The 18,891-nt window shown below is 51.1% G+C and overlaps 1 protein-coding gene and 1 non-coding gene across 23 annotated transcripts in view; one reads left to right on the forward strand and one right to left on the reverse strand.

Moving 5' to 3' along the window:
- BCAS3 (BCAS3 microtubule associated cell migration factor) overlaps positions 1-18,891 on the reverse strand; it is a 580,731-nt gene that overhangs the window by 49,315 nt on the left and 512,525 nt on the right. The gene's annotated exons all lie outside the window — the stretch shown is intronic.
- Positions 3,383-3,450, forward strand: MIR378-2 (microRNA mir-378-2). Its single transcript, NR_038597.1, has one exon. It is a non-coding gene; the product is annotated as a microRNA mir-378-2 (primary transcript).

The raw sequence follows: 18,891 nt of genomic DNA on the forward strand, positions 1-18,891 counted from the left end.
GTTGCCGGGCTCCACGATGAGCTGGCCCTGCTCACTCCTCCAGGCTCGCCTTTCCCCCTCCCTCGCTGGTCCCTTAAGCATAACCAGCTCCTTTTAGTTCTCCCAGTGGATGGCTCCCTGTCACCTTGGGGCCGTCACTTCTTCCCCTGGATGGCACCTTAAGCAGAACTTCCTCTGGGTGGCCTCCCCTGACCCTCCACAGGCTAGGTTAGGTGTCCCTCCGAGAGCCCCCACCGTGGCACCCCCTGAACCGACCTTGTCACATTTCACTCCATGGATGCTGTGGCTTTGTCTGCTTTCTCTTCTATGTGATAAGCCCACGGGGGTGGTGGGATCATCTGTTTTGCTCTTTATTGTCTCCCCCAAACTTAGGCTCCCACCCTGGCTAACATCTCAGTGCTGATCCCAGAGAATCAAGCGCTCTGGAGGATAACAGAATGCTAATATCAGCGCACAGAGGGAAGAAAGGCCCAGTAGCCATAACCCTGGGCGTAAAGAGAGGACCAGTCTTGACAAGAAGACCCAGAGTGGCCTGCTGCTGGTTTCACAGCGCGCTGGCTCCAACTGTCCACACAGGGTCTAAGATAGAGACGCCCACGTCTCTGCTAAAGCAGAAGAAACCGGCAAGAGGTTGGGCCTTTAAGACCCGGGGGATTTGATGTCAAAGGAGAATGCAGGCAGGTGAAGGCAGGTTCCTCTGTGGAAAGGGGGTTCATGGGTTCCAGTGCTTTGTGGGTGTCGATGAACCTCTCTTGGAGTTGACTGCAGGGCTCGCTGGGCATCAGAGTTTGGTGCTGGTCTGGTCTACACCCTCAGCCTGCTCTCCAGGCCCTTGGGTCCAGGCTCCTGCTCTCTGATCCTATGACCGACGCCTGCCGGTGGGCCCACCCAGGACCTCCTTGCCAACCAGATTTCATCTGGCCAACTCTACCCACGTCTGCATTCAGCCAGGTGCCTGGTCCTGCTAGAAGGACCTGACTTCACCAACCGGGCACCAAACAAAGCACTGGACTTTGTGGCAGGACGAGAACGTGAAGGAGGTGGGGCAAACAGAGAGGGTACCCCGTGGAGGCTGCAGAGCCCAATCGAGCAAAGAACACTGCCACAGATTTGCTTCTCTTGTTCCAGGCAAGATGCCCAACTGGCACTGTTTTCAGAGAAATTAAGCTGCTTTTGACTTAGACGGAGGATAATCACAAGTTCCTGGAGGATAATGTCGAGAAGGGAACTGTCAGAAGAGACATTTGATCACACTCAGACCTGGTAGAGGAATGACAGTGGGATGCTGGTTATCTTGTCATCCAGCTGTTTGGCACAAACCCATGCAGACACTGCCTCCAACAGCACTTCTCCTCTGGGGCTGCACATAGAATCCACTGGGGAGATTTGCAAGCCCCGTCCCAGATCATAATCTGAATTTCTGGGGCATGAGATTGGGGCCTGGGAGTTCCTGCTGTGGTTCAGCAGGTTAAGAACCCAACATAGTGTCCGTGAGGGTGTGGCTCGATCCCTGGCCTCGCTCAGTGGGTTAAGGACCCGGCATTGCCGCAAGCTGGGGTGCAGGTTGCAGATGCAGCTCAGATCTGTCCTTGCTGAGACTGTGGTGTAGGCCGGCAGCTGCAGCTCTGATTCGACCCCTAGTCTGGGAAATTTCATAGGCTGTGACTGTGGCTATAAAAAGAAAAAAAGAAAAAAAAAAAGATTGGGGCCTGGGCACACTTATTTTATTTTTCTGCTTTTTTTTTGAGGGCTGCATCCACGGCATATGGAGGTTTCCAGGCTAGGGGTCGAATCATAGCTACAGCTGCCGGCCTACGCCACAGCCACAGCAATGCCAGATCCAAGTAGCATCTGCAACCTACACTACAGCTCACAGCAACGCCAGATCCTTAACCCACTGAGTGAGGCCAGGGATCGAACCTGCAACCTTATGGTTTCTAGTCAGATTCATTTCCACTGCACCATGATGGGAACTCCTGGACAGCTTTATCTTTGAAAAACTCCCCAGGTGACTCTGAGTCACTCCCTGTTGCCATAAACCACGGCCAAGTCTCTACTCCTAAGTCAGTATGTTTGCCTGAGATCATTATTAGATAGAGAGCTGGACACGAACCTAAATTAATTTCCTCTACTCAGGGGCCACCCTGGTGCCATTGATACTGCTCCAGATGGTATTAGAGTGCTACCATCCCTACCCTGCATGGCAAGAGCTTTGGCCAATGTGCTCATGAAGGCAGAATGGGTCAATGGGAGCATTTGGTGTAAATTCTCCACAAATTGACTGACCCTTAGTGGCCCAGCAGGCTGGGAAACGAGGGTGAGGTGGCAAAGAAGAGGTTACTCACTGGAGGATGCAGGCAGTCTCATTTTCCCTTAGAAGTCTTGTCACCCGGTGCAAGGATAAAACCCTCTAACCCTTCCCTGCTTTTGTTTCTGTAGTATAGTATTGGTCGCTGTGTGCCCAGAACTGTAGCAGACGTCATCAACACAGGCTTGCTAAGTGACTGGGTGGCAAAGACCATCCTTATCTTGGGCTCTCCCTATGTGAGTGGATGGGGGAACCTGGCAGATGGGAGACTCCTCAATGGCCAGACTGCCCCACTGACTACGCCTGAGAATCGAGAAAGAAACATTGTAAAGAGCCAAGCTCTGAACTACCAGCCCCAAGTTCATGGTTTTCATCATGGTCAATTGCCTGTCTATATCTCACCATAACTTTTTTCTTTTCTTTCTCGGGCCACACCTGCAAACATACAGGAGTTCCCGGGCTAGGGGTCAAATTGGAGCTGCCAGCCTATGCCACAGTCATGGCAACGCTGGATCCGAGCTGGAACCTAAGCTGCAGCTTGTGGCAATGCCGGGTCCTTAACCCACTGGGCGAGGCCAGGGATCAAACCCACAACCTCATGATTCCTATTGGATTCGTTTGTGCTGCACCATGACGGGGACTCCCCCCTCCCCCACCGCCTTTTTTTTTTAATGTCAGGTTCTTAACCTGCTGATCCACAAGGAGAACGCCATGATAACTTTTTTGTCCATTGTTGCTAGAAAGATGTGACCCAGGAATGTTCTAGGACATTCCTAGATTTCTTAAAATGCAAATATCCCATTACTTCTATTTGAGAACTGTTTTCCAAATCATCCCCGAAAGGGGATGTCCGCTTGTGGCCATTGCTGGCTGCTAAGGGCAAGGTATTTGGGGCACTGCAGAGAATGGGCCTTAACCCCTAGGTGGGTCTGAGAGGGCAGAGCATAGGGCCAAATGATCACCCCCACCCCGCGAACCTGTCTTTGGGCGCGAATCTCAGGTGAGGGAGGCAGCATGGTAAGAACAGCCACGACTCTTGATCAAGTGCATTTTCCCGGGTTCTATGGAAGGACTGTGGGCCTCCTGAAGGCAGGCAGAACCATTGGGTGAAAAGAGCACTGGACTTGGAGTCAGAAGGCCCGGCTCGATCCATCACCAGCTAGATGAGTGGTCCCTGCGCAAATACTTCAGCCCTGTAGGCGTCAGTGTCCGCGGGTGTAAAATATCCACGCTCCCTGTGTGAAGTGTTGCCGAGAGACTCAGATAAATAGGAAGCGTAGACATACTTGTGCTCTCTGTAAATTCCCTGGAGTTTCTGAGAAACGCCAGGTGCTCCTCTGAGGACCTTGCCTGAACTGTCCTGCTCATCTGATTCTCTGCCATGTCCCCCAGACCCTGGGGTGGAGCTGGCATCCTTCTGGCTCCTCTCTTCTTTGCTTCAGAAAAGCTCCAGCTTTGACACCAGTGGCATAAGACTAAAGGGCCCCTCGCCCCTCCTTCGATTCCTGCCCCATCCCCATCATACCCCTCGATCCTCAGAGATTTTAGCTCCTGGCTCACTGTCATCCTCTCCAACACCAATCCTGTCCGAAATCACACAGATGATCCTCCCAACGACTCGGCCTCTCGGTTCCTGAACCTTCTCACTGCTGGGTTATGTCCATCACCCACTGTCTCCGCCATTCCTTTGATATAATGAACAGCAACTGCAAACACCATCACAGCCTCAAAATCAAATATCCTGGGAGTTCCCTTCGTGGCTCAGTGGTTAACGAACCCGACTAGGATCCACGAGGATGGGGGTTCGATCCCTGGCCTCGCTCACTGGGTGAAGGATCTGGCATTGGTGTGAGCTGTGGTGTAGGTCCCAGACTCGGCTCGGATCTGGTGTTGCTGTGGCTCTGGCATAGACTGGCGGCTACATCTCTGATTGGACCCCTAGCCTGGGAACCTCCATATGACAGCGTGTGAGACCCTAAAATAGGAAAAAAAAAAAAAAAAAAATCAAATATTCCCCTCTGACCACTACCTGGTTCTTATCCTCTAGTACGCCAGCTCCAACAAGCCTTTGACACCCGCCCAAGATCTAAATCCATTGGTTCCACGGCCCCTCAGCCCTTCGAGTTCAACTGTGACCATCAGCCCCTCAGCACACCCTCAACTTCCGCCCCTTCCTTTCCTCTGCTATTCGTGCCGGGCAAAACCACAGCCTTGTTAAAGCCAGCTGACCCCCTACTCCCTGTCCCCACGCGATGACTCAGAGCTGGGAAACAAAAGCACACCATGCTAGCTGGTCTCACTCTAAATTGATGATCCCCAGCTTCAAAGGGGCCCTCAACACTGCCCTCTAATCATAGTTCCTCAGTCTGTTTGATGACGTCATATTTACTTTCTATCCTCAAACCTCTGATAGCTTCTCTGCCGTTCTCACCTTCGGCCACAGACTTATTATGACTTTGTCAGGAAAACTGAAGCCAGGAGAAGGGAACTGAAAGTCCCTCACCTGCATCTACCCCCCGCCCCCCACCTGCACCCACACTCACTTGCCAAGCGAACCCCTCCACCCGAGCCTGAGACCCCATACCCTCCGGCCATCATTCTGAGAGTATTTCTCCCATTCAAAGAAAGAAGACCCTCTTGATCTACTTCCTCCTCCAGCTGCTCCCCCATTTCTCTCCTGAAGACCCCCCCTTTTTTTGTCTTTTTAGGGACTCACCCACACATATGGAAGTTCCCAGGCTAGGGGTCGAATCAGAGCTGCAGCTGCCGGGCTACGCCACAGCCACAGCCACGCCAGATCGGAGCCACGTCTGTGACCTTGTGGCAAGGCTGGATCCTTAACTCACTGAGCGGGGTCAGGGATCCAACGCGCATTCTCATGGATCCTAGGCGGGTTCTTAACCTACTGAGCCACAAGAGGAACTCCCCTCTTCAGACCCCTTAAAAGAGAGGTTGGGAACCTGCGGTCAACAATATCCTTCTTCCGGGTCTCTCTTCGAAGCCACGTCCACCGGGGGTGCTGCCCCCACCTCTCCACTGAAAGGGCCCTTCCAGAGGTGGTGACCTTCATGTTTCTAAATCCCATGCCACGTCTCAGGAATGAACCCTCTGGCCTGACCTCTCAGCAGGTCCGGTGTGCGTTGGAGAGAGTTGATCCCTCCCCGCCCTGGGCCTCGGCACCACACTCACCTGGCAACTATTTTTCAGTCTGTTTTACTCTTTTTCTCTCCCCCTCAACCTTGAAAATGGTGAGACCCCGAAGTTTGCATGCAAACCCACGGTCAAGAATGGATGAGACGTCCAGGCAAGCCCTTGTTTGAGCTCCTTCCCCGGCCCCCTGTTGGGTCTGATGTGAGCCAGCGCCTGAATGCTGCACCAGGGCCTTTTCTTCCTTAGCTTTGCAGCTGTGACCTGGGGACAACGGAGAGGTGGGCTCTGGGGGTGAGGCATTAAAACAGACCAAGGGCCAGAGCAGTGGCCACTGCTAGGAGGGATATTCAGGCTGAGAGCTGCCGAACGTGACTGCCAGCCATCAGCGCCTGAAGCCTCTGCCAAACAACCTTCCCAGGAGGTCATGTGTGGCTCCTTGAATAGGCTGACCAAGCAACAGAGTCCAAAAGAACATGAGAAAATGGGAGAATCAGATGGTTTTTGCAACCTTTCTTTTTTAAACCAAGATGTTAAACAGCAGCTCGCTGAGAAATTGAATATGCAGAGAAAGCCAACTGCCACGAAGGAGAGAAACAAGGGTTCATTTTTGTGATGCCCCCACTCCATTGTTTTTTTTGTTTTTTTTTTTTGTTTTTTTTGTTTTTGTTTTTTTTTGTAAGGGTACCAGACGGACTTCCCATTCGAGGGCTGATAAGGATTTGCTTTCGGATACTGGGGAAAAAAAAAAAACAAAAAAACTTTTCACTGTGTCACAGGGGAAAAGGCATTCTTCCTAGGAAATGGAAAAGGCATTAGTCAGGGTGAGGGTGTAAGGATCCAGTCCCACACGGGTCTGATTTGCCAGATCCAATGATGTCCCACTGTCTCCGACCCCAGGGAGGGGCCTTCTCTTTTTAGGCGGGGCGTCGCCTGACGTCCAGCGCTGAAACCCCTACCTCCCCTCCGCCAACAATGCCAGAAAAACATCTGCTACCCCTAACCCTCCACTTCCCCAAAGAAATGATTAAAAAGTTAAAGAAACACTTCCATATGGAAGAATCCTATCCCAACAGGTCACCGCAAAGATACTTCAAACACAATAAAACAGGAAGGGCTAAAAAAAGCAGAAAAGTTCACAGAACCCACACAATCTTTTACATGTGAAAGAAAGAAAAAAAAAAAAAAAAGCCACCCTGGTAACTTTACACAGTTCAGAACACCATTTGGCAGTTAAGTATGTCCTTAATCTGCTCAATTTGCTTATTATAGTAAAGGGTTAGAAGAATTTAAGAGTGGTGGCCAAAAATACTGCAATAATCTCTATTCTTAAAGTAAACTCACAAAGTGAATTAACTTCTTCAACTGAAATATCTCAAAGTTGAATCTCCACCCACTCCCCCCCCCCACCCCCCACATTAGAGACTGGCCACAGGGAAGATACGGTCACTTAAAATCAGAACCACTTGAGTGGATTTACGGTTATTCATCCAACAAACATTTATTGGGCTTCTAAATCAAACAAAGTCCAGGACTGGTCCCTGGGGTACAAGACGAAGCACGATATTCAACCTAACTTTGAGATGTCTACACTACAGAAGGGAAACGGCAGTTCCCAAGTGGGAACCCAGCCCTTCCAGAGGAGAAGAGATAGGATGTAAAAATAAGGGAGAGACAGCACAGCAGACAGCTTTGGAGCCACACTGATCTGACTGCTTTAATTTTTTTTTTTTTTTTTTTTTTTTGCTTTGGAGGGCCACCCCCGTGGCATATGGAGGTTCCCAGGCTAGGGGTCCAATCAGAGCTGTAGCTACTGGCCTATGACAGAGCCACAGCAACTCGGGATCCGAGCCGTGTCTGTGACGCAGATCATGGCAATGCCGGATCCTTAACCTACTGAGCGAGGCCAGGGTTCGAACCTGTGTCCTCATGGATACTAGTCAGATTCGTTTCCCCTGAGCCACAACAGGAGCTCCTGGCTGCTTTAATCTTAGCTCTGCTGTAGCTGTGTGATACCGGACAAGGCGCTCACGAGCCAGCCTTGGTTTCCTCAACTATAAAATGGGGTTAGAACTATCTTCCATTCAGGGATAATATGATGACTAACTGACACAGGCAGAGGCACTCTGCCGACGGCTGATTCAAGGGAAGCTTTTTCTTTTTCTTTTTTCTTTTTAGGGTCAAACCCGCAGCATATGGGTTCTCAGGCTGGGGGTCAAATCGGAGCCGCAGCTGCCAGCCTGCACCACAGCCACAGCAGCACAGGATCCAAGTGGCGTCTTCGACCTACACCATAGCTCATGGCAACGCCAGATCCTTAACCCACTGATCAAGGCCAGGGATCAAACCCGCATCCTCATGGATACTAGCTGGGTTCATTACTGCTGAGCCACAGGGGAACTCCCCAAGGAAGACTCTTTTCATGCCTAAAGCCCTGTGACATGCTGAAAGGCTTTGGCTAAGAACCCCCTGGATATTTAAGGCCAGAGAAGGAGTGGAACAAAAAACAAATAAAAACAAAACAAAAAACGCTTTAAGGAGGAAAAGCAAAAAAGAAGAGAGGAAAAAAAAAAATGACACCACCACACGCGCACACCAAAATCCCATGGGTACTCAGTTTAGGTGGACTGGAAATAGTCATTTTCCTTGGAAAGTAATGAAAACAGAGGCAGTTCACATGGAGTTTGGCAAATCCTAGGCCGAGGGGAGCCTGTTGGGAGCTTGGCAGAATGGTGACAGGGCACTTTGTTGCTTGGGGCCGGGGTGGGGAAAGGCTGGGGCGGAGAGCACTGGGCAGAGCCAGGTCTCTCTTCCAGGAGGCTGCAAGCTGGCTTCGTTGGCTACCTCCCTGGGGCCTTCAATTGCTTCCTGAGGCGAGGACCCGGCTAATGGTTTATTTACAACAGGAAGAAGCAATTACCTTGGAGAACATGGAGTCACATAGCCCACCATTAGCCAGGAACCCCGGGCGCTCTCCACCCACAACCCCAAAGACACCGGGAGCAGGGAGCAGCGACGACCGCCCCCATTTAAAGCCACTGCCATGGCTCTCTCTCCAAGCCACCCTGGGGAGCTGATTTAGAGTCAAGGACGAGAAGGGGCATGTGGGCAGCGATACCAGGCTCGGGGCTGGGAAAGTACCAAGTTATTTTTGGTTCTGCTGCTGCTGCTTTTTGGGTGACATTAGGCCTTTCTGGTGAGACTCTTGTCCTCTCTGCGCAAAAAGACATGACACATTCATGCCTCATATCGAGCTTCCCTGGAAGCCTGTTGTCGGTAACATTAAAACAAACAAACAGTCCTTGTGGGGCGAGCCCAAGGACAAAGTCCTCTGGACGGGAGCGGGGATGTCTCCACCCTAGAAAGCCAGATTACCTGCCAGGGGAGCTGGGCCGGGAGTGGGCATAGGTGGCTAAGGTTTCTAGAAAGCCCCGGAGAGAACAGGAGGAAAGCTGGGCGCACTCTCCGGGAAAAGGCTGACAAAGACAACGGAAATGAAGCCTGAGGGAAGGCAGGCTGTCTGTTCTGATATTTAATATCCGAGAACGCAAGGCAAGAGAGGTGCAAAAAGCTTAATAGTATTTGTAGTTCCAATTAAAGTGTTCAAAGCCCCGTTATAGAGCAGGGTAATGTATGCAATGACATCTGGGACGGTAATCAGCGAAGCGCTTTCAAGAGCTGCCAAAGCAAACAGCCAAATAACAAATCCACTTTACAGATCATCAATCTGGTCCTGGACTTGCCAAGGTAAATAGTACAAGGCTGAAGTTTGCTTTGCAAACCAGGGAGCTGGGAGTTTAGCGAGGCCTTGATCCAGAGCAGCACCGGTGGGGCAGGGCCGGGGAGCTTCCCTCGCATCAGGGACGTCCTCCAGGCCTGCATGTGAGCAGATCATCAGCAGGAGGCTGCCAGGGGCCTCTTGGGGTGGGGTGGGGGTGGGATGCTGAGCATAGTCGTGGGTCCGCAGGCTGCCACAGCTGCCAGGCTGGGCAGTGCCCTCTCAGATGCCTACTCTCCAGCCCAGACTCTGGCCAGACCGAAGTTTGGAGATCTCTGCAGGAAAATCCTGCCCAACGTTGCTCTTTCTCCCTGTTCCCCAGTCACTGTGAAGGGCCACGGGTTCCCAGCGTGGGAAAGGCAGTGCTCAGAAGTCAGTCAGCATCCAGGGGACAAGGTGCAGCGCTGGGCGGGGGGCGGGGGGGGGTGAGGGGGTGGGGGGGGTGGCAGGCGCACTTGGACCTGCTCCGGCACCGCAGGCTCACGGGCACCCGGACTCCTTGCTGCTTCTGAGTCTGGAGCAGCTCTGAAGGATGGCAGAGGGATGCCCTGCGGGCACGGCTCTGAGTCTGAGAACTGGAGAAAAGGGGCCAGGCCTTCTGGTCAGAGCCCACTGAAGCCAGTGTCTCCTTCCTTTCCTACCAAGCTAGCCTCAGCCACCTAGAAACACAGCTTTTCGCTCTTCTCTCCTCCACCCAAAACTGTCACCATGCAATAAGGCCAAATCTCTGAACAGCAAGGAAGGGAAATTTGCAATTACATTTTTTTTTTTTTGCTTTTTTTTAAAATTTTAGGGCCGCACCCTTTGCATACGGAGGTTCCCAGGCTAGGGGTCCAATCGGAGCTACAGCTGCCCGCCTACACCACAGCCACAGCAACACAGGAGCCGAGTTGCATCTGCAACCTACACCACAGCTCACGGCAATGCCAGATCCTTAACCCGCAGAGCGAGGTCAGGGATCAAACCCGTATCCTCATGGTTCCTAGTCGGATTCGTTTTCACTGCTCCATGACAGAAACTCCTGTAATTACATATATATCGATATGATTCTTTGCTTAACATCTCTTTCCCCTCTCAGCCTGTGCAAATGGCTTCCTGACTGCCGGGGACTCTCCACTGTGTAGCCCCCAGCACCCACAGCAGTATCTAGTCCACAGGGGGCCCTCTGGAAATATTTGGTAGCTAAAAGGGCAGGTGATCAAGAATTACTAAGTACTGAGCACCTAGTCTGGGCTGGGGAACTCATCCAGGCACACTATTTAGTCCTTAATGAAAGCTTTAAGGAGGTATTATTACCTCACCCATTTTCCAGATGAGAAAACTGAGGCCAGAAAAGCAATGAATTGCTTCATGAAACTTCCTTCAATGAGTCAGCATTAATTGCTTGGCAATAAGAACCCTGATGGTGGGGACATGGCTGCTTGGACGGTCCCTACACCTTGCATCTTTGCATTTCTCAAAGTGCGGGGTTCAGAGAAGCAAGGAAAGAAGTATCTGTTGAACAACTGGCAGAGAGGAGCAGAGTCCTCTCTGCTTACAACTTGCAAAGGGCGTAGGGTAAAAACAGCTCTTTGGGGTTGAAGGGGACAAAGGGGTAGTCCTGAAAAAAACCAAGTGCCTTGACTTAAGAACACAGTGTAAGTCGGCCCTGGAAAGTAGGGCTCAGCGGCTGGGCTGGAGGGGACCGGCCCCGCTCCACCCCTGAGATGACTCTGCTGCTCTGAATCTACAGGGTTTTCATGGAAGCAGACGGGACTACAATGGGGCCTCCTACAGGGAGGTCTGCCTACGCTGACTTGGTGAGAAAAAGGAATGGGCTCAACATGATACAAGGCTATGAAGGGGGCCCGAGCAAGAATGCTTCAGCTTGTTCAACAGCCTTTGGGAGCCATCAGAGTTTCATTCTCGAGTGACTGAGGTCCTGTGCTGGATGCAGGCTCAGGCTCTTTCCCCAGATGCCAACTTCTGCCCAGCCACAGCCACAGTCCAAGGTCCATAAACGGGTCCAGCCTTTACTGGGCACAGGTGAATACTAGTTGTTACAATGAGTCGTCCCTGGGACACCTAGTTTTCCCAAAATTCCAATTCAACAATTTTTGTGGTTCTTTTGCTCTCTGTGACCTATTTAAGTGGAAGACACGGGCTCGATGCTTGAATCCATTCTGTATCATCCTTATATTAAAACTGTAACATGGGCTTTATCATCCCATTTTATTTTACTTTATTTTGTCTTTTTTTTTAAGGCCACAACCACAGCATATGCAAGTTCCCAGGCTAGGGGGTCGAATCAGAGCTGTTGCTGCCAGCCTACGCCACAGCCACAGCAACGCCAGATCCAAGCCACGTCTGTGACCTGTACCACAGCTCTTGGCAACACCAGATCCTTAACCCACTGAATGAGGCCAGGGATTGAACCGAGTCCTTATGGATCCTAGTCGGGTTCTTTACCACTGAGCCATGACAAGAACTCCTATTGTCCCATTTTATAGATGAGGAAATTGAATCTTAGAGAAGTTCTTTTTTTTTTGTCTCTTCTAGGGCTGCACCCACGGCATATGGAGGTTCCCAGGCTAGGGGGTCTAATCAGAGCTGTAGCCGCTGGCCTACACCACAGCCACAGCAATGCCAGATTCAAGCCATGTCTGTGACCTACACCACAGCTCACGGCAACGCAGATCCTTAACCCACTAAGCGAGGCCAGGGATCGAACCTGTAACCTCATGGTTCCTAGTCAGATTCATTAACCACTGCTCCATGACAGGAACTCCAGAGCCTTAGAGAAGTTCTAGAACTTGCCCGAGGTCATCTCGCTCACCCTCGTCTCTCATGGGCTTTTCTGTGAATTCTAAGGAAATGTTGCCCATGGTCTCTTCCCCTTAACAGCTTTGACATGAGCTGGGAAACACTCTGCTGATGTTCCAATAGTATCACGAGCACCTGTTTACACATCTGTCGGCCTGGCTGGCCTGGGAACATCTGGAGGGCAGCGAGCCCATGTCTGACTACGTTTTGGAACCTCTAGGTTCTATATCTTGGGGGCTCAGCGAATTATGTGTTGAGTGAACAGAAATGAATAAGTGAAGCGATGAATGAATACATGTCTGCAGACCTCATCCCTTGATCGGGGAAATGAAGGACCAGAAAGGTCCAGGAACCTGATAAAGCTGTACAGCGCGTCTAGAGGGGCACAAAGGGGGCCTTGGCTTGGGGAGGAGGTAAGAGCTGGCATAAGCGTGTGGTAATGCAGGGGACTGGCGAGGGTTGGGGGCAGCAGAGTGTGGGCTGACAGAAACGGATGCTCTCAGAGATGATGAGGCAGAGTATCACCACCCCTGCCCCTGGGTCCCAAAATGCCTCCATTTTTTCCTTTTTAAGGCTGAACCTGCGGCATGTGGAAGATCCTGGGCTAGGAGTCTGATTGGCGCTGCAGCTGCAGGCCAATAGCACAGCCATGGCAATACCAGATCCGAGCTGTATCCATGACTTATCCTGCCCCTTGCAGCAATGCTGGATTCTTAACCCACTGAGGAAGGCCAGGGATCGATCTGGTATCCTCGTGGATACTATGTCAGGTTCTTAACCCACGGAGCCACAAGGGGAGCTCCACCAAATGCCTCCATTTTGACCAGAGTCTGGTTTGAGGTCCTGGACAACAATTGCCTGCTGAGAACTGGCACCACTGGAGATTAGAGGTGGAGATGAGCGGCTGAGCACAAAGCCCCCTGAAGACGGCGCTTTTCTGAGGCGACAACCATACAGCAGGGGCTGACAGAGTCTGAGGGGCTGCCCAGCAACTGCACCTGCTCTTCTCGCAAGGCTCTCATCCTCCGCTCACACTGGCTGCTCCTCTGACCCACATGCCAACCAAGATCCAGAGACAGGCTTGAGGTGGCACCAGGGAGACAGCATGAACCTTAAAAAAGCATCTGGATGGGGCCTATGCGAAATGGCTTCAGCGGCCACTAGGCTGCACCATGTAGGGTTGAGAAGGTCAGAGTTCTAGAAACCTGGAGTCAGGAGGCCGGGATTTGGTCCGGCTCTGCCTCTTACCAGCAATGGGACTTCTCGGAACCTTGCGGAGATAATTCCTACTCTCAAGGGTGCTTGTAGGGATGAATAAAGGCGATGAATTCAAAAGACTTTTGTAAAATTGTACCATGTCCTTCATACGAGGGTTCTTTTTTTCTGCTGTCAAACTGTCCCCCCCGCCACCAACCTGTAGCCCTAAACCCTATCAATCTATTTGCAATTTGCAAACATGGTGAGGGCTCCATGCTGATCTCTGGGATGGGGAGGGGAGGGCAGAAGAGGATGCTGGTAGTCCGGGCAGGGAGTTCAAAGGATGCTTTCTTCTCATGTCCCACCTCAACCCCAAAGGGAAGCCCACGTGGGTGCCCCACCACAGAACCTTTCCAGAGAGAGGCAGCCTGACAGGGGCTGCTCCCTTCAGATGGCCGCCCAATGGCCCAGCTCCAGGCCTGGCGGGCTGGGTGGCAACTCTCCCAGTTTGTCTGAGGCAGCCTCGCCCTCTCATGGGAGGTCGAGAAGCACATGCCAAACCAGACACACATATGGAGAAGATTAGCCCAAGAGGCAAAGGAGACAGACCAGCCGACACAGGATGATCCATGGAAAAGGCCGGTTTGGTAGAAACCAAAAAAGGACACTACCCCAAACCCATCCTGGGCTCAATCATGGGCAGATAAAGTGCCTGGCAGCCCCGGTGAGGGGCTGAGGGTTCAGAAGGGTAGTTGCTTCGGGTCAATGAGCCGCTGTACACCTGCCATGCACTGAGTACACACGGACAAGCCCACACGGGACAGAGATGACAGAAACAGCACTGAAATGTGTTCTTTGTTCATGGTTTTCTTGACAAGAATTCCCCCTTTATGTTGCCTTAGGAGTGGGATGGAAGAAGGCTTATATTATTTGGACCTTTGCTTTCTGCCAAGGTGGGTAGCCAAGGCCTTCTAGAACAAAGGGAGAGGGGCGTCTCCCTGCTTTCCAACCCCCCCACCCCCGAAAGAAATTTCAGAAGCTCCAGTGTTTGCTAACCAGTCGGAAAGTGATTCAGAGAACAGGCCGTTCTGGAACGAAACAAGCCAATGGAATCGCTACACCTCTTACAAGGGGCGATTTCTCTGGAGATCAGGAGGAAAAGCTTTGAAAATGGACTGAAGACCTCCCCTCTTGTTTCCAGCCTCCACCAGCCCCACTTCTCCCCACTCTGTCCTGAGGGTTCTAGGGGTCGCTACTGTTGCGCAGACATTTCTTTTCCCCTCCAGAAGGGCTGGAAGCTCCTAGAAGGCAGGATGAAGCCTTACAGGCTTTTCTCATCTCTACCACACCTGGCTCCCGTAGTAGGTCATCAACAACAAACATGTGTCAACCTACTACGTGCCTTGGCCTCGCACTATGACTTCATGTGACCTGGCAGGGAGGTGGTGGAATTGTTTCACCAGGACTGTAGCATGCCAAAGCTAGCAGGCACCACTCAGCACCAGCTGCTAGTCTTGCAAATGAGGAAACTGAGGCCCAAAGAGGGAAAGTCCCCTGTCCCAGGTCACGTGATCAGCAGAATGAGACTGCTGGCCTTGCACTGTGCCTCAGAGAGTCCTCGTGCACATTAGGTGTCCCTCCTGTGCTCACCAGCATGTGCCCCTGACAGATGACCAGATAGGCTGGGGGTCTGTCCTTGGCTCTGAGGCCTGAGAAGCTGTCAAGTCATTCACTCAGCCAAGTGGCCACTGACTCTCGTGTCTGCCTCCCCGACACGACCTTCTCCTGAACAGCCTGCTGCCCAGTGAATGAAGGCCCCCATTTAGGGGCCCAGGACAATTCAGGGATGAGTACTGCTCACAGGACAGGCCTCTCAGCCTGTGAGAAGACGCCAGAAATTTCGAGAACCTTCCTCATGGACTTGAAGGCTTTTCCACTTGGAAGAGCCCTCAGGGCATCTAGATTCAATTCTGCAGAGCAATCGTCAAAGGTAAGTTTCTTGAGGGCAGAGACTGTATCTTATCCCCTTTCTCCGTGAGGCCTCTCTAGCGCCTACTGATGGTTGAGACAAGGAAATCCTCAACAGATCCTCATTAAACCAACACCCTGAACTGGATCACCAGGAACAGCGTCCTGGAAGAGCTGGCATTTGAAGGCGCTCTTGTAGGACAAGTACAGCTGAGTCACACAGGGGAGCCTCGAGGAGGAGACAGTAATGAGTGTGCAAGCCCTTCCCCCCACGCCTCACCATCAGCCTCAAGACTCCTGCCCAGCCAGAAGCTGGTCCTGCCCCTCGCCTGTGTTCTCCTTATCAGAGCCTTTACTGTTATTTCTGATTAGGAAAGTAACATGTGCTAATTGCAAAATACATTAACTATATGAAACCACATAAGAGTGAGCATTTCCCTTTTCGAACTTCCCCAGATAACTACTACTAACTGCGTTTTGTGTTTATGCTAGCTAGCAATAGAGTTACATTATGCACACTGCTTTTCAATTGCTTTTTGAAAATATAAAAATGTTCTTTTTAATACCTACGTGTCATCGCACGACGCGTACAAATCAAAATTTATTGTTACCCATGCCTCTACTGATTGAAAGCTGCTGCTTATTAGGAGTTTTTCTTTGCTATTACAACAGCACCTTTCCCTAAGTAATTTTACCTTAGTAATTTTACACACACACCCACCCACACACATTTTTCTTTTTAGGACTGAACCTGCGGCATATGGACGCTCATGGTCTAGGGGTCGAATTGGAGCTGCAGCTGCTGGCCTATGCCACAGACACAGCAATGTCAGATCTGAGCCCCATCTGTGACCTACATCAGATCCTTAACCCACTGAGCAAAGCCAGGGATCGAACCTGCATCTTCATGGACACTGTGCTGGGTTCTTAACCCACTGAGCCACAACAGGAACTCCCATAGTTTTTTATTTTTTTTTAATTTTTTTATGGCTTCATCCACAGCACATGGAAGTCCCTGAGCCAGGGATTGAATCCAAGCCACAACTGTGACCTATGCTGCAGCTGTAGCAATGCTGGATCCTTTTAATTCACTGCATCAGGCTGGGAATCGAACCCACACAGCAACCCAAGCCACTACAGTTGGATTCTTAAGCTACTGCATCATAGCGGGTACTCCAGTAATTTTACCTATATTTTTACAGGATAAATTCCTAGAAGACAAACTGCTGGGTCAGAAAGAATGAACTGTTAATATGTAATGCTTACTGCCAAACTGCCTTCCAGAAAGGGTGACCCAATTTACACTCCACTGCCAGGTTCTGATCACACACTACGAGCACTGAATAAAGTCAATGTGTACTGCTAACCTGCTGTGAACTGAACCACTGCCCTCACCTCTGCAAGAGTTCCTCAGTCAGTTCTGCCTCATTTTCTATTGGCTCCACTCCCTCATCGCTGCACATTGGCTGTCATCTACCACTCAACACAGTCTCATCACACTTCTACAAAATCATCAACATTTAGGAGTTCCCGTCGTGGCACAGTGGCTAACGAATCTGACTAGGAACCATGAGGTTGCAGGTTCAATCCCTGACCTTGCTCAGTGGGTTAACGATCCGGCATTGCCATGAGCTGTGGTGTAGGTCGCAGACGCGGCTCGGCTCCTGTGTTTCTGTGGCTCTGGTGTAGGCCTGTGGCTACAGCTCTGATTAGACCCCTAGCCTGGGAACCTCCATATGCTGTGGGAGCAGCCTTAGAAAAGGCAAAAAGACCCCCCCCAAAATAAATAAATAAATAAAATAAAATTTAAAAAATCATGAACATTTACATTCATTATATTAATTTGTAAATGTCTCCTTGCCTCTCCAAATAGATAAATAGATGTGGGGATGCCTCAGGGGGGAGAAGGTGTCTGTTTCACCTCTCTATCCGCTCCCATTCTTCTCTCCCCATCCTCTAAGGAAACATCCAAACATCTCTTCTGTGCTGAAGACCCACAGATTCAACTCCACAGATGTGGAGTCAACATCTTGACACCTCCATGCATATTCAACGTGTCCTTCTCCATGTGTAGTGTCCATGAGGACACAGGGTCGATTCCCAGCCCCGCTCAGGGGGTTAAGGATCTGGTGTTACAGTGGCTGTGGCTGTGAATGTCTTTTCCCCTCCCTGGACCAGAGACTTCCCAAGCCCCACTGTGTCCGAGCACAGCGCATGGAACAGCACACCTGGCAGCACTGAAAAGCCATGTGATGCATGTTGACTTCATGAATGGCAGGTGCTCAGGAACGTATGATGTCATTGCTCTGTCAAGGTTTCCTTGCTGCATGTTTTAGCCAGATTTCACCAGATACTGAGAGTCTTTTGGTGGGAGAAGCATTCAGCGTGACTGGTTCTCAGCTGACAGTCCCTAGGGACCACCCTATACTGTTTATCCTGCCACGGAGACTGGGAGAAATGGAGACACTGTTTTCAAAAACACCTCCCTGAAAGAGCCCTGCTTTGGAGAGTTCGTCCATCTCTCTCTCACCAGTCAGCCCTGTTACTCCTGGAACCCGGCCAGTCGTTTTTTTGAAAAAGAACCCCTGCCACTTTAAGATTTTCAGTCCCTTGCTTGGGCCATATATCAATGTTTCTTGCTGCAGTGGCTATGCTGCCTGCTGTTCAAATTTGTCCAATTAGACACAGCCCCATGGGGTGGAATTCAGTGTGAAATCCGCCTGCCACTGACCAAGAATGAATTGGTATGTAGTTCTGTCACCCTGCAGAGCCAGCAGGGAGTGTGGGCACAGGTCTTCCCAAGGACAGCTCACCATCCTCTGGGTAGGGGCCAGCGCCCTGAGGCCAAGGGTCACCCTTTCCACCCCAGCTATGCCTGAGGACGGGGCGAGGCCGCCCAAGCAAGTGTGGGAAGGGGTGGAAGGTGGGAGTCAGCCCCCACAGACACGAAAAGGTCAGGGTCACGGCTCCAAGTTCCTTGCCATGGTCTCTATTCAAACAGCACAGAAACCAGGATTCTGCCTCTCCCTTAAGTGTGACTAAGCCACAGCCTGTGTCCTGTGCTGTGGTCTACGAGATACAGTCAAACACGCAAAGTCTCCAATTCAGTTGGTGGGAAGAGGGGCAGTGAAGCCAAAGTGAGGGGGACCCTGGGGGAAATGGGTTTTAAGGCAGCAATTTTTTTTTGCATTTTAGGGCCACATCCACAGCATATGGAGGTTCCCAGGCTAGGGGTCGAATCGGAGCTACAGCTGCCAGCCTACACCACAGCCATAGCAACGCAGGATCCAAGCCGCATCTGGGACCTACACCACAGCTTATGGCAATGCCAGATCCTTAACCCACTGAGCAAGGCCAGGGATTGAACCCACAACCTCATGGTTCCTAGTCGATTCTTTTCTGCTGTGCCACAATGGGAATTCCTAAGGTAATAATTTTTAACCAAAAACCTCCTTTGCAGTAACTAACTTATTTTTTATTTATTTATTTATTTTTTATTTTTATTTTTTTGTCTTTTTTTATTTTTTTGCTATTTCTTGGGCCGCTCCCGCGGCATATGGAGGTTCCCAGGCTAGGCGTTGAATTGGAGCTGCAGCCACCGGCCTATACCAGAGCCACAGCAACGCTGGATCCGAGCCGCGTCTGTAACCTACACCACAGCTCACGGCAACGCCGGATCGTTAACCCACTG

The sequence above is a fragment of the Sus scrofa genome, chromosome 12 (assembly GCF_054392235.1).
Source record: "Sus scrofa isolate SSC_HxYL_T2T_F1_AM1 chromosome 12, Sscrofa_HxYL_maternal_Yorkshire_Landrace_v2.0, whole genome shotgun sequence".
NCBI classification, from domain to species: Eukaryota; Metazoa; Chordata; class Mammalia; order Artiodactyla; family Suidae; genus Sus; species Sus scrofa.